This window comes from Phalacrocorax carbo, chromosome 1, assembly GCF_963921805.1.
Source record: "Phalacrocorax carbo chromosome 1, bPhaCar2.1, whole genome shotgun sequence".
Taxonomy (NCBI): Eukaryota; Metazoa; Chordata; class Aves; order Suliformes; family Phalacrocoracidae; genus Phalacrocorax; species Phalacrocorax carbo.
This window is the reverse complement of record NC_087513.1, coordinates 76,307,021-76,316,811: the sequence shown is the minus strand read 5'-3', so window position 1 is coordinate 76,316,811 and position 9,791 is coordinate 76,307,021. Positions and strand designations below refer to the sequence as shown.

Here is a 9,791-nt window from a genome sequence, read left to right as displayed (position 1 = left end):
TTTGTCTGAAGGTGTTAGAGTTGGACGTAATTTCATTTTCAGTCTCATAAATTGCAGCACACAGAATAAATGCACATTGAGGAATCAACTTAAGGTTATTAAGCTCTTGAATATATAACATTCTTTACTAATGCTGGTTTTTTTAGATGTGGTAAAATGCAATTTTGTGTTATGTATAGTACCTGGTGGGTTTTTTTTTTTTGATGGCTCTGCATCAGCTATACAGGTTTTGCCTCTGTGAAGCAGCTATTATTTTACCTTTCAGATATGGACAGTTACACAAGGTCTTTTGGTATAAACTGATTTTCAAGTTAAACAGAAATATTAGTATTCCTGTTTCTGCTGTGAGGATAGCCTCCTTGTTACAAAAGGAAAGAAAGAATCTTTGCTACAGGAGTGTGTGTGTGTAGCCTTCAGGTAGTTGTACCAGAGGTTAATAATACTCAATGGCAAGAAGAACCTTACAGCTAGACTCACCATCTCTTTCATGCTTTTAATGTTATTTTTTTTAATTATACGCATGTCTGAAACACTTCTTTGCATGTTGTGAAATAACCTTAGTAAATTAAAATACACATCCCCCAAAGTATATTTTAAAATATATATTTGAAAATACTTTGTTCTTTTGAGTGCTTTGTACCCTTAAGCTTTAGGAGTAAGGACAGTTGATGGCTTTTTAGAACAACAGTGGTGTGAGATCTAGCTTGATTGTGTAAAGGTTACTTGTGATGATGACTCTTCAGCTGTTGAGCTGCCTCTATTAAAAACAAATGTTGCCAGGAACATAGTTGTAGTTACTGGAGGGGTTCTCTTAGGGGTTTAGAGAAACTTCTGGCCTTCCCAAGGAAGCTTACAATGGATGACTGTGGAATTACCGTGTGTACTGTTCTATTACTAGAGCTGATGCTAGCTTTGTGGGTATAGTTGAGCTTTTGTCAATGTAAAGCCTCCTGGATTTGGTATGCTTTGCTGTTTGGGCAGATCACACTTTGCTTGTGATTCATGCTAGGAACTAAAGTGAGAATGCCTGCCCCTTCAGTAAAGCCATTGCATTTTGAAGTAATGAAATTGAAAAATGGTGTGCAGAAACAAGGAGTGAAGAGGTTTGAGACTTTCTAGATGCAGGCTTACTTCTTCTGATGCAGTTTGTATCAGGTGATTATGTTAAGGCTTAAGCCTTCAGAACTGGAAGTGGAAAATGCCTGTACTTAAGTTTCACAGGTGTTCTCAGTTGAAATGTTTTTGACTTGACCTGTGACATTAAAGAGTGTGATTATGAAAAAGATAATCATGTTACTTGTAAATATTAAAAATAATGTGTATCAATTTTTATCACACTTTCTTCATTGTCTTTGTCTAGGCTTTTTTTCTGCAGTATTTTAAAATTTTATATACTTCTTATTTTTCTTACTACCATATGGTAAAGATAGCTAAATGTGAAGTTTATTATTGAGTAAGCACATGGCTTGGTTTTCTTATTCTTGCGGAATATTTGGTCAAATAGAAGTCCTATTTTCTGTGACACCTTTAAGACATTTCTGCATAATTGGAGTTTCCAGCTTGCAGCTCCTTTAGCTGTTGAACTATTCAATCTTTTTTCTTTTTTTAATCCTTTGCTGCTCAACCTCTTAACTGTTGAGCCATATAGAGATATAGCTTTGTAACCATAGTTGTATGCGGGCAGGAGACTCATTTCAGTAACCACAAACTATTCTAGGACATTGGCTGAGATATTAGCGTGACCAGTGACACAGAGCCCTGCATTTATAGTGTCATGGTGCAGTTCTGTCTATACGTCATTGTCCCCCTGCCCCATTCCCCTGCTTGGAAATGAGCATGGTTATACCATCCTAGCTGTCAGCTCAGAGTGCATTCATATTTTGGAGGACAAATTCAGCACTTCACAGGGAAATATGGTGTGTAATCTGTTCAGACATTCAAGCTGAATTCATAAGCACAAGGTCACTAACTAGTTAGTAAAATCTTGAGTTGGAGGTGGACCCTGGTAGCACCTTTTCTAAGATTGTTGAAAATTCCCAATGGCTAAGGCACAAAAACTTTGTAGTACTGAGGAGGATTATTTTCCATTGGCTGCTTTTGTGCATGCGTGCATATAAGCCATGTATGTATGGCTTACGCACAAAGTACATTTTAGAAATCTGACTTCAGCTGTTCCTTCTGTGTGCAAGCTTGGTATTTCAAATCCAGAATAATTTTATACCATGATACTAACCTTTCATATTCTGATTACTTCATGTTACTATGCATCATGCAAAAATGCCAATTGAATTCTATTTTAATTTAGAATAGGATGTTGTATTTGAATGCAATGACTCCAGACTTTCTGGAGTCTAATGTTATGCCGTTATTTCAGTTTGATTACAATGTGTAGAATGATTTGCAGTAAACTAAATAGCTTGTGAAATGTGATCATTTTATTCTGAAGCTACTTGTGCCTGCTTTCTCATCTGTTATGGCTATCATACCACTAGTTTGAGTGTAGAGGTTACCGACATGAATTTAGACTGTTCATAAAGCAAAAAAGGTGTATAATTCTGCCTTTAGTAGCAATTGATTCTGTTTTTGAGTCATTATGGAATAATTTAAAATGCTGAAGTTACTCAGCAGCATGCCTGATGTTTGTTCAGGAAGCTGTGTATTGTGTGCTTTACTAATACTTTGCTTCAACACTTTGCACTTTGGATCTGGACTGTGTATATTTTAGGAGTAGTCTTGCATACTTTAATTTTCAACACTAAGGTTTCTCAGACTCTAACCTTGAGAGAGCACTAGATTGAACTTTGTATTATTTACCTCTGTCCTTTCTGTCATTTAATTGTTGCTCAGATGCGGGTTAAAGGCTGCTGTTTAAATGCTCCATAGTCGGTTGATGGCACAGCCTTATTAAGATGAAAAAACACAATGGTAATTGCAAGTGCAAGAACTGGTAGCTAATAGGGCCTCTTGTTCCAGTTTCCTTGAACTTCAGTCCAATTTAGATTGTAGGGTAGATGACTGACCTACTTGTACTTCAGTCAAGCATTAACTGAAAACGGCATAAAAAGCTTTCCTTTTCCTGAAAAGCTGGAGAAGGGTAGAAAAGACTAGTCTTTCTGAGATTAGTTGACCAAATTAAGCATTCGTTTCACATTATTGCATTTGGGGATTCTGCATTTGAGTGATTTGTGTGTTTGAGAGCTATAGCAGGACAAGATGTATCGAGATCTCTGACGATAATACAGAAGACTGGCTACTCTGGTTTTTTTTCTTTTTTCTAAACCCTTAATAAGATTAGTGAAACCTTGAGAACAAAAAAAAAACTTCTACCACCTTGTTTGCCGAACCTTTATCTCATATGCCTGTGTTAAAGTAGCACCTTGTTTTGTACACTGAAAACTTTAGATTTTTAATTTGCCTTAAAGTTAAAATAGATTTAAGTGTACTATATATGATTTAAAAAACAAAACAAACACCACACAAAAATCTTGAACTTACTTCTAGCTTAGCTTGTCTAATTATGTGTACAAGGAAGGCCATAACATAAGATATGTGACCTTCATTCTTGGGAGTGATACTTCCAGGTGGCTTAGACCAATGAATACATGATAAGGAGCCAGTTCGATATATTTATTTATTTAAAAAAAAAAAAAAAAAAAGGTGTGTGTTTGTGATATTTAATTCTCCTAAGTTAGCAGCCATGTTCTGTAGATTACAGGTCTTCTGTCCTTGTTACAGTTATTACCATTTCAGGACCAGAAAATTAAATACCTAGAAGCAGAAGGAGTCCTGACTAAAGTTTACTTCAGATTCACTGGGCTGAAAATCTGTTTAAGCAGAATTCAAGAGTTTCTTTTTTCAGTGGCCATGTTAATGAAACAAAGTATTAAGCAACCTTCTCCCCTGCCTTAACTCAAGCAAACAATTTAAATGCTCCTTACTGTTCTTTAGAAGCTGGGTTCAGTTTGCTTTAAAATCTGAGTTAATCTTATTTAATCTGAAATATGAAACACCGTCACATGTTCATTTGTAGTGTTACAGTATAGCATTGATTTTTTTTGAAACACTTGAACAGTTCTTTTATTGTTCCTAAAAGAATAATTTGTTAACTTACTGGAGAGAGGGGTAGACGAAGCTATCTATACCTGTTGCTGTTTTCTTTCTATGTTTATGAATTGCATTCTGCAGAGGCTGAAATTCTGTATCAATTCCAGAAATGACACTGCTGAAGTGATGTTTAAAGTTTATCTGACAGTGATCACAGCTGAGAATGTTGCTTTTGAGCTGTAAGGCTATCTTCAGTAGCAATTTTTACATTTATAATGTTTTCTCCAAATACTAAACTACCCTTGAATGCATTTTGAGAATTGAGGAATGGCGCATAATGATTTGACCTGCTTTTTGTCAGCAGGGCTATGACAATGAGGAGGTAATGGCTGCAGAAAGGATTGATAATTGAAACTACTGTTTAGAGCTGTTTCACAGCTCTGAACTAAGTCAACAGTTGTGGGGTGGTGATTTCATTTCTGCTTTAGCAAGGGTCCTAGGGTACAGTTGTGTACTAGCTTAGACTAGTCCCTTGAACAAAAGCTATACTAGCAAAACATTTCTGGTGGTTCTTTCTCTTACTTCCTCCATGGTAAGGAAACCATCACTTTCCATTTTCCTTTTTTAATTGATATTCTCTACATCTCAAACAAAGTGACAGAGGAATTAACTAATACTTGATGAGTACACAGGTTCATCTGGGTCCACCTGTGCAGCTAGCTTCCCCTGTCCTGGTCAGTCTTACTAGTTTCTCCCAAGCATAATCATCTCTATCTCTCTAAGAATAGTAGAAGGTAGAATATGCTGACATGTTGTTAATGCACATATTTACAGTGTCTAACACTGCTTTAGTCTTTGGAAACAAATATCTGTTAGAGGTGGTCTCAGGGCTAGATTTGGCTCAAATGAGGTCTCTGAATTGCTTCTCTCCTGATGTAAAGAACAGCAGCTCCTTAATGGAACCTTCAGATTCAGGAAGGCTAGCTTGTTTCACCTTAATTTAAGGGTTTAGGCATGCTTCTATTCAATGCACATCAGTATTTCATTAATTAATATTACAGCCGCCTATTTCCTGAGATGGAAAAGTACAGCTTTTGACTGTGAAACACTGAAACAACACAGCTGCTTCCTAAGAGGTACATCTGCAAAAAGTGCCTACATGTTTCACTTGATATATTTAAAAACACTGTTCTCCACTGAAGCCAGCTGTGTGAATAAAAGCAACCTCCCTTTAAGGTGGACTACCTGTGGTCTTGCCTAAAGATTATAGTAAACCTGAATATTCAACTTCTACAGCTATACAGAACCATTAGAAATGTGTGTGACTGAAAACCCTGTGTTTAAGTGGGTTTAAGTGCTGCAATGTGCAGGAAAGAAAAAATGATCTTAGCTTGAGCTACAAGGTTTTTTCAGCCCACAGGAAATGATGAAGTATGCTCTGAGAGAATTCAGTTTGTGGAAACAGAGGTCAGGCAAAGCTGTGCAGGTACTGCAGCTATCTGTGCCGTTCTGTTGCTGAACTTTATATTTGGAAAAAATGCAAGTAAATTAAGGCATGTCTCTTAAGGTAGCAATTTTGCAAACAGTGTACCAAATGACTTGCCAAACAACTCTAATAATTGCTTTTCTCCTACCAAAAATGTACGATACTGTGTCATAGCTGATATGAATATTTTTGGCCAAGTGAATGTGATATTTTGCAATGTTTGTTTTTTAATGTAAGAGCATGTTTTATCATGTTTGAAATGATGGTTCTGGGCTCAGATAGTCTGCTCTCTAAAACACATCTCTTTCTAGAATGATGATTGCATTTTTATTTATGTACTTCTGTGGGGTTTTCTAATCTCAAGTACATCAGTGTTCATGTTTTGTGGTACTTGTGTGGTCAGGTAAGTACCATGGCACCTTTTATCTTCAGAAAGTTTTGGTGTCTGAGGCAGTGCTTCTTGTAATGTTCCGGTTTGCTTCTTAATTATATGCCATTTCAGAACAGTTGTATACATGTCACTTTCTTCTGCAGCTACTTTGTCAGTGCAGCTGTAAATACTGTTTCATGTTTTCTGTGCTGGAGAATGCATCAGTACTATTCCTCTGCAGTACCCTTTTTACACCATTATAAAACTTTACTTAAACTAATTAAGTGCGTATGCTTTAGGTATTTCCCTTAAGAATTTGCTAAAATAAGTTTGCATTGTGAGTGTATATAACTAGCCATCTGATTCCACTCACTAAAGGGTTGTTTTTTAAGTATCTGGGCACTTTAAACATTTCTTGCCAACTAAATGCTTACCAAGTGTAACTTGCAAGTTGAAGGCATGTGGTCTTGTGCCCCCTTCTTGCTACTTTGAAACAAACCTAAAGGCATATTTATCTCAATTTTATTTATTTGGGGAGGATGCCAAAATATTAAGGTTTATTTCATTTTAGGAGACTGATAGGGCATGTGAATTAGTGGGTGATGTCACAGAAACTACAAAGCCAAACATTAGAAAAAGGTGAACAATTCTAATGAAATGGAAGTTTTTCTTGCACTTCAGCATTTTAATCACTCAAACCTAAATAATGGAAACCTCAGATTTAAAAAAAATACTTTTTGATCTTTCAAGTTATTTTAATTGCCAAATAGTCCTGAGTTATTCGGGTGGTTTTTGGAAAAAAAATATTCAAAGCCAATTTTGATGTGCTTTTTTTTACACAGTGAACAAAATGTTATTGTGGATTTCTCCTTGATCAGAAAGACCCGAAGCTCTTAAAGAAACAAGTCTTAAAGATTCTTTGTTTAGAGGACAACCACTTTTATAATATTAAAGATCGCATAATACTGAGGTCTTATGGCTCTAGGTACCTTACAGTCCTTTCCTGCATCTAAAATTCAGGAAGTATGTCTTTAGAATGGGAAACTTTTTATATAATAAAAAACACTATTGCAGGGTTTAAAATCTAACACACAAATGTTTTGTGACCAAAAACTCTACTATGAAATTATTCTCTTACGTTGCTTCCCTTTTGTGCATTGTGACAGAAACGGGAGGATGTTTTACTTGTTTTAATGTTTTATAGTTTGATTCTGTACCTAATTTCAGTGAAGGATACTATTTAAGTGTACTTTTTCCTGTATTTTCCCTTGTTACCCAAAGAATCAGCAGGTAGCACTCAACAGGACAGAACCCCTCCATAGTTTATTTCAAAAATTTAATATTGATTAAAGCAGGATCAGTTTGCAAAATAACTTAAAACCTTCATCTTATTCATTACAAAATGATCTTGAGATGCTTTTTCAAAAAAATCTTTTTTTGCCTAACTACAGTACTTCTAAATTAAAATTCCATTATCTTACAATGTCTCCCTATTTTTAAGAACAGCCAGTTTACAAATTAGTCTGAAAATTTGGAGAATTTGGGGAACAGTTGTCTCCCTTCAATGGTTACTGATTAATATACAATGAGTTTGTAATAAGATACATATTCTACAACTTACAGGAGTAAAGACATAACGCTTATGGTTTGAGGCTTTTCATGTGATTTAGCAACTACTTTTTTTCCCTTGTATCAAGGTCACTTTGATTTCAGCTTCAGATGTGTTACTAATTTTGCCTTTTTCTTCTACAGAAGAATCCTGAAGGAAATGTTGCTAATAATGAATTCAGTAGGGAGAGTTAATTTGCCAAGAAGTGCTGTTGATCCAGGAAACAAGATACAACTCTGTATAGTGTATCAAAACTACTTTAAACTGAAGGTACTAAGCCTATGGCTCCAGCTAATTCCTGTAGTGAGTTCCAATTTCTCCTAATGCTAAGAATTTAAAAAGATTAATGGCAATGCAAGAGTTTAGAAGCCCATGTTGAATACTTTAGCCTAAAAACAAATGCTAAATAACGGTTAAGTAAGATCCTGTATAAGACAAGTTGTAATGTCTGTTTAATACATACTAATTGCACAGTTCCTTTTATGCTGTGTATGTATCACATACACTATTGAGGGAAATCATAGAAGAAAGTTAAGCTTTTTTGGCTGCTAGCTGTTCTAGATAAATTTGCTCAGAACTCCTAATGGCTGTCTTGCAGGTTAATTTAAATGCATGTATTAGCTTGGCACTGGTGTGTGGTTTTTTTAAGCACAAAATTAAAGCTGACCTCTACAACAGAAAAATACTTTTAAAATGGCATCTCTATCCCTTGGTAACTTGAGGGTGTGTTTTTAAAAGGTACATTTCAATAGCTTTGTAGTGGACATGTTTTTGAATTCTTAACTATGGTGGTCTTTCAATCTCTTTCTGGATGTAATTACTAGTACTGTCAATTGTTGAAACCCAAGTTGCTTTGTGTGAGAAGAAACACTTAAGCATTATAGTTTCAAAATTCAAATATTAGGTAAGATCATCACAGCTTATCTTAAATGAATGAAGTTTTTGAAAGCACTGGGAATATACATTTCATAGAACCTTCATTTTGTATTACATAGTCTCATACTTTTGACAGAATTTGTGGCAGCTGTATGCATGCAGTCATAATTATTTTGTGGTGTTTGTCGCACTTTTCTAACACTGTGTACACATTCAAGTTTGCACCATGATTTTCAAGTCTGTAAAAGCTAGAATGCTCTCTGACACTGCTAGTTTTAAAGGAGCTCTAAAAATGTGAATTAGATTTTACAGTAGATTCTGAAGGGACAGGAATCCCTAGTGATACCACATTTGGAGTACTGTGACCAGTTTTGGGCCCCCCAGTTTAAGAAGGATGTGGAACTGCTTGAGCAAGTCCAGCGGAGAGCTACCAAGATGATCAGGGGGCTGGAGCACCTCCCTTATGAGGAAAGGCTGGGAGACTTGTGTTTGTTCAGCCTGGAGAAGGGAAGACTGAGGGGGGATTTCATCAATACCTATAAATATCTAAAGGGTGGGTGTCAGGAGCATGCGACTAGGCTCTTGTCAGTAGTGCCCAATGACAGGACAAGGGGCCATGGGCACAAGTTGGAACACAGGAAGTTCCCCCTCAATGTGAGAAAGTAAGTCTTTCCTGTGAGGGTGACAGAGCAGTGGCACAGGCTGCCCAGAGAGGTTGTGCAGTCTCCTTCCCTGGAGACACTCAAAACCCTCCTGGATGCGGTGATGTGCTCCTTGCTCTAGGTGTCCCTGCTCAAGCAGTGGGGTTGGACAAGATGATCTCCAGAGGTCCCTACCAACCCCTATGATTGATTCTGTGTGATTCTGTGTGATTCTGTGTGATTCTGTGTGATTCTGTGTGATTCTGTGTGATTCTGTGTGATTCTGTGTGATTCTGTGTGATTCTGTGTGATTCTGTGTGATTCTGTGTGATTCTGTGTGATTCTGTGTGATTCTGTGTGATTCTGTGTGATTCTGTGTGATTCTGTGTGATTCTGTGTGATTCTGTGTGATTCTGTGTGATTCTGTGTGATTCTGTGTGATTCTGTGTGATTCTGTGTGATTCTGTGTGATTCTGTGTGATTCTGTGTGATTCTGTGTGATTCTGTGTGATTCTGTGTGATTCTGTGTGATTCTGTGTGATTCTGTGTGATTCTGTGTGATTCTGTGTGATTCTGTGTGATTCTGTGTGATTCTGTGTGATTCTGTGTGATTCTGTGTGATTCTGTGTGATTCTGTGTGATTCTGTGTGATTCTGTGTGATTCTGTGTGATTCTGTGTGATTCTGTGTGATTCTGTGTGATTCTGTGTGATTCTGTGTGATTCTGTGTGATTCTGTGTGATTCTGTTGAGAGACCTCCAGACCT

At 36.6% G+C, this 9,791-nt stretch overlaps 1 protein-coding gene across 3 annotated transcripts in view; it reads left to right on the top strand.

Moving 5' to 3' along the window:
• PACSIN2 (protein kinase C and casein kinase substrate in neurons 2) overlaps nucleotides 1-9,791 on the top strand; it is a 64,586-nt gene that overhangs the window by 15,794 nt on the left and 39,001 nt on the right. The gene's annotated exons all lie outside the window — the stretch shown is intronic.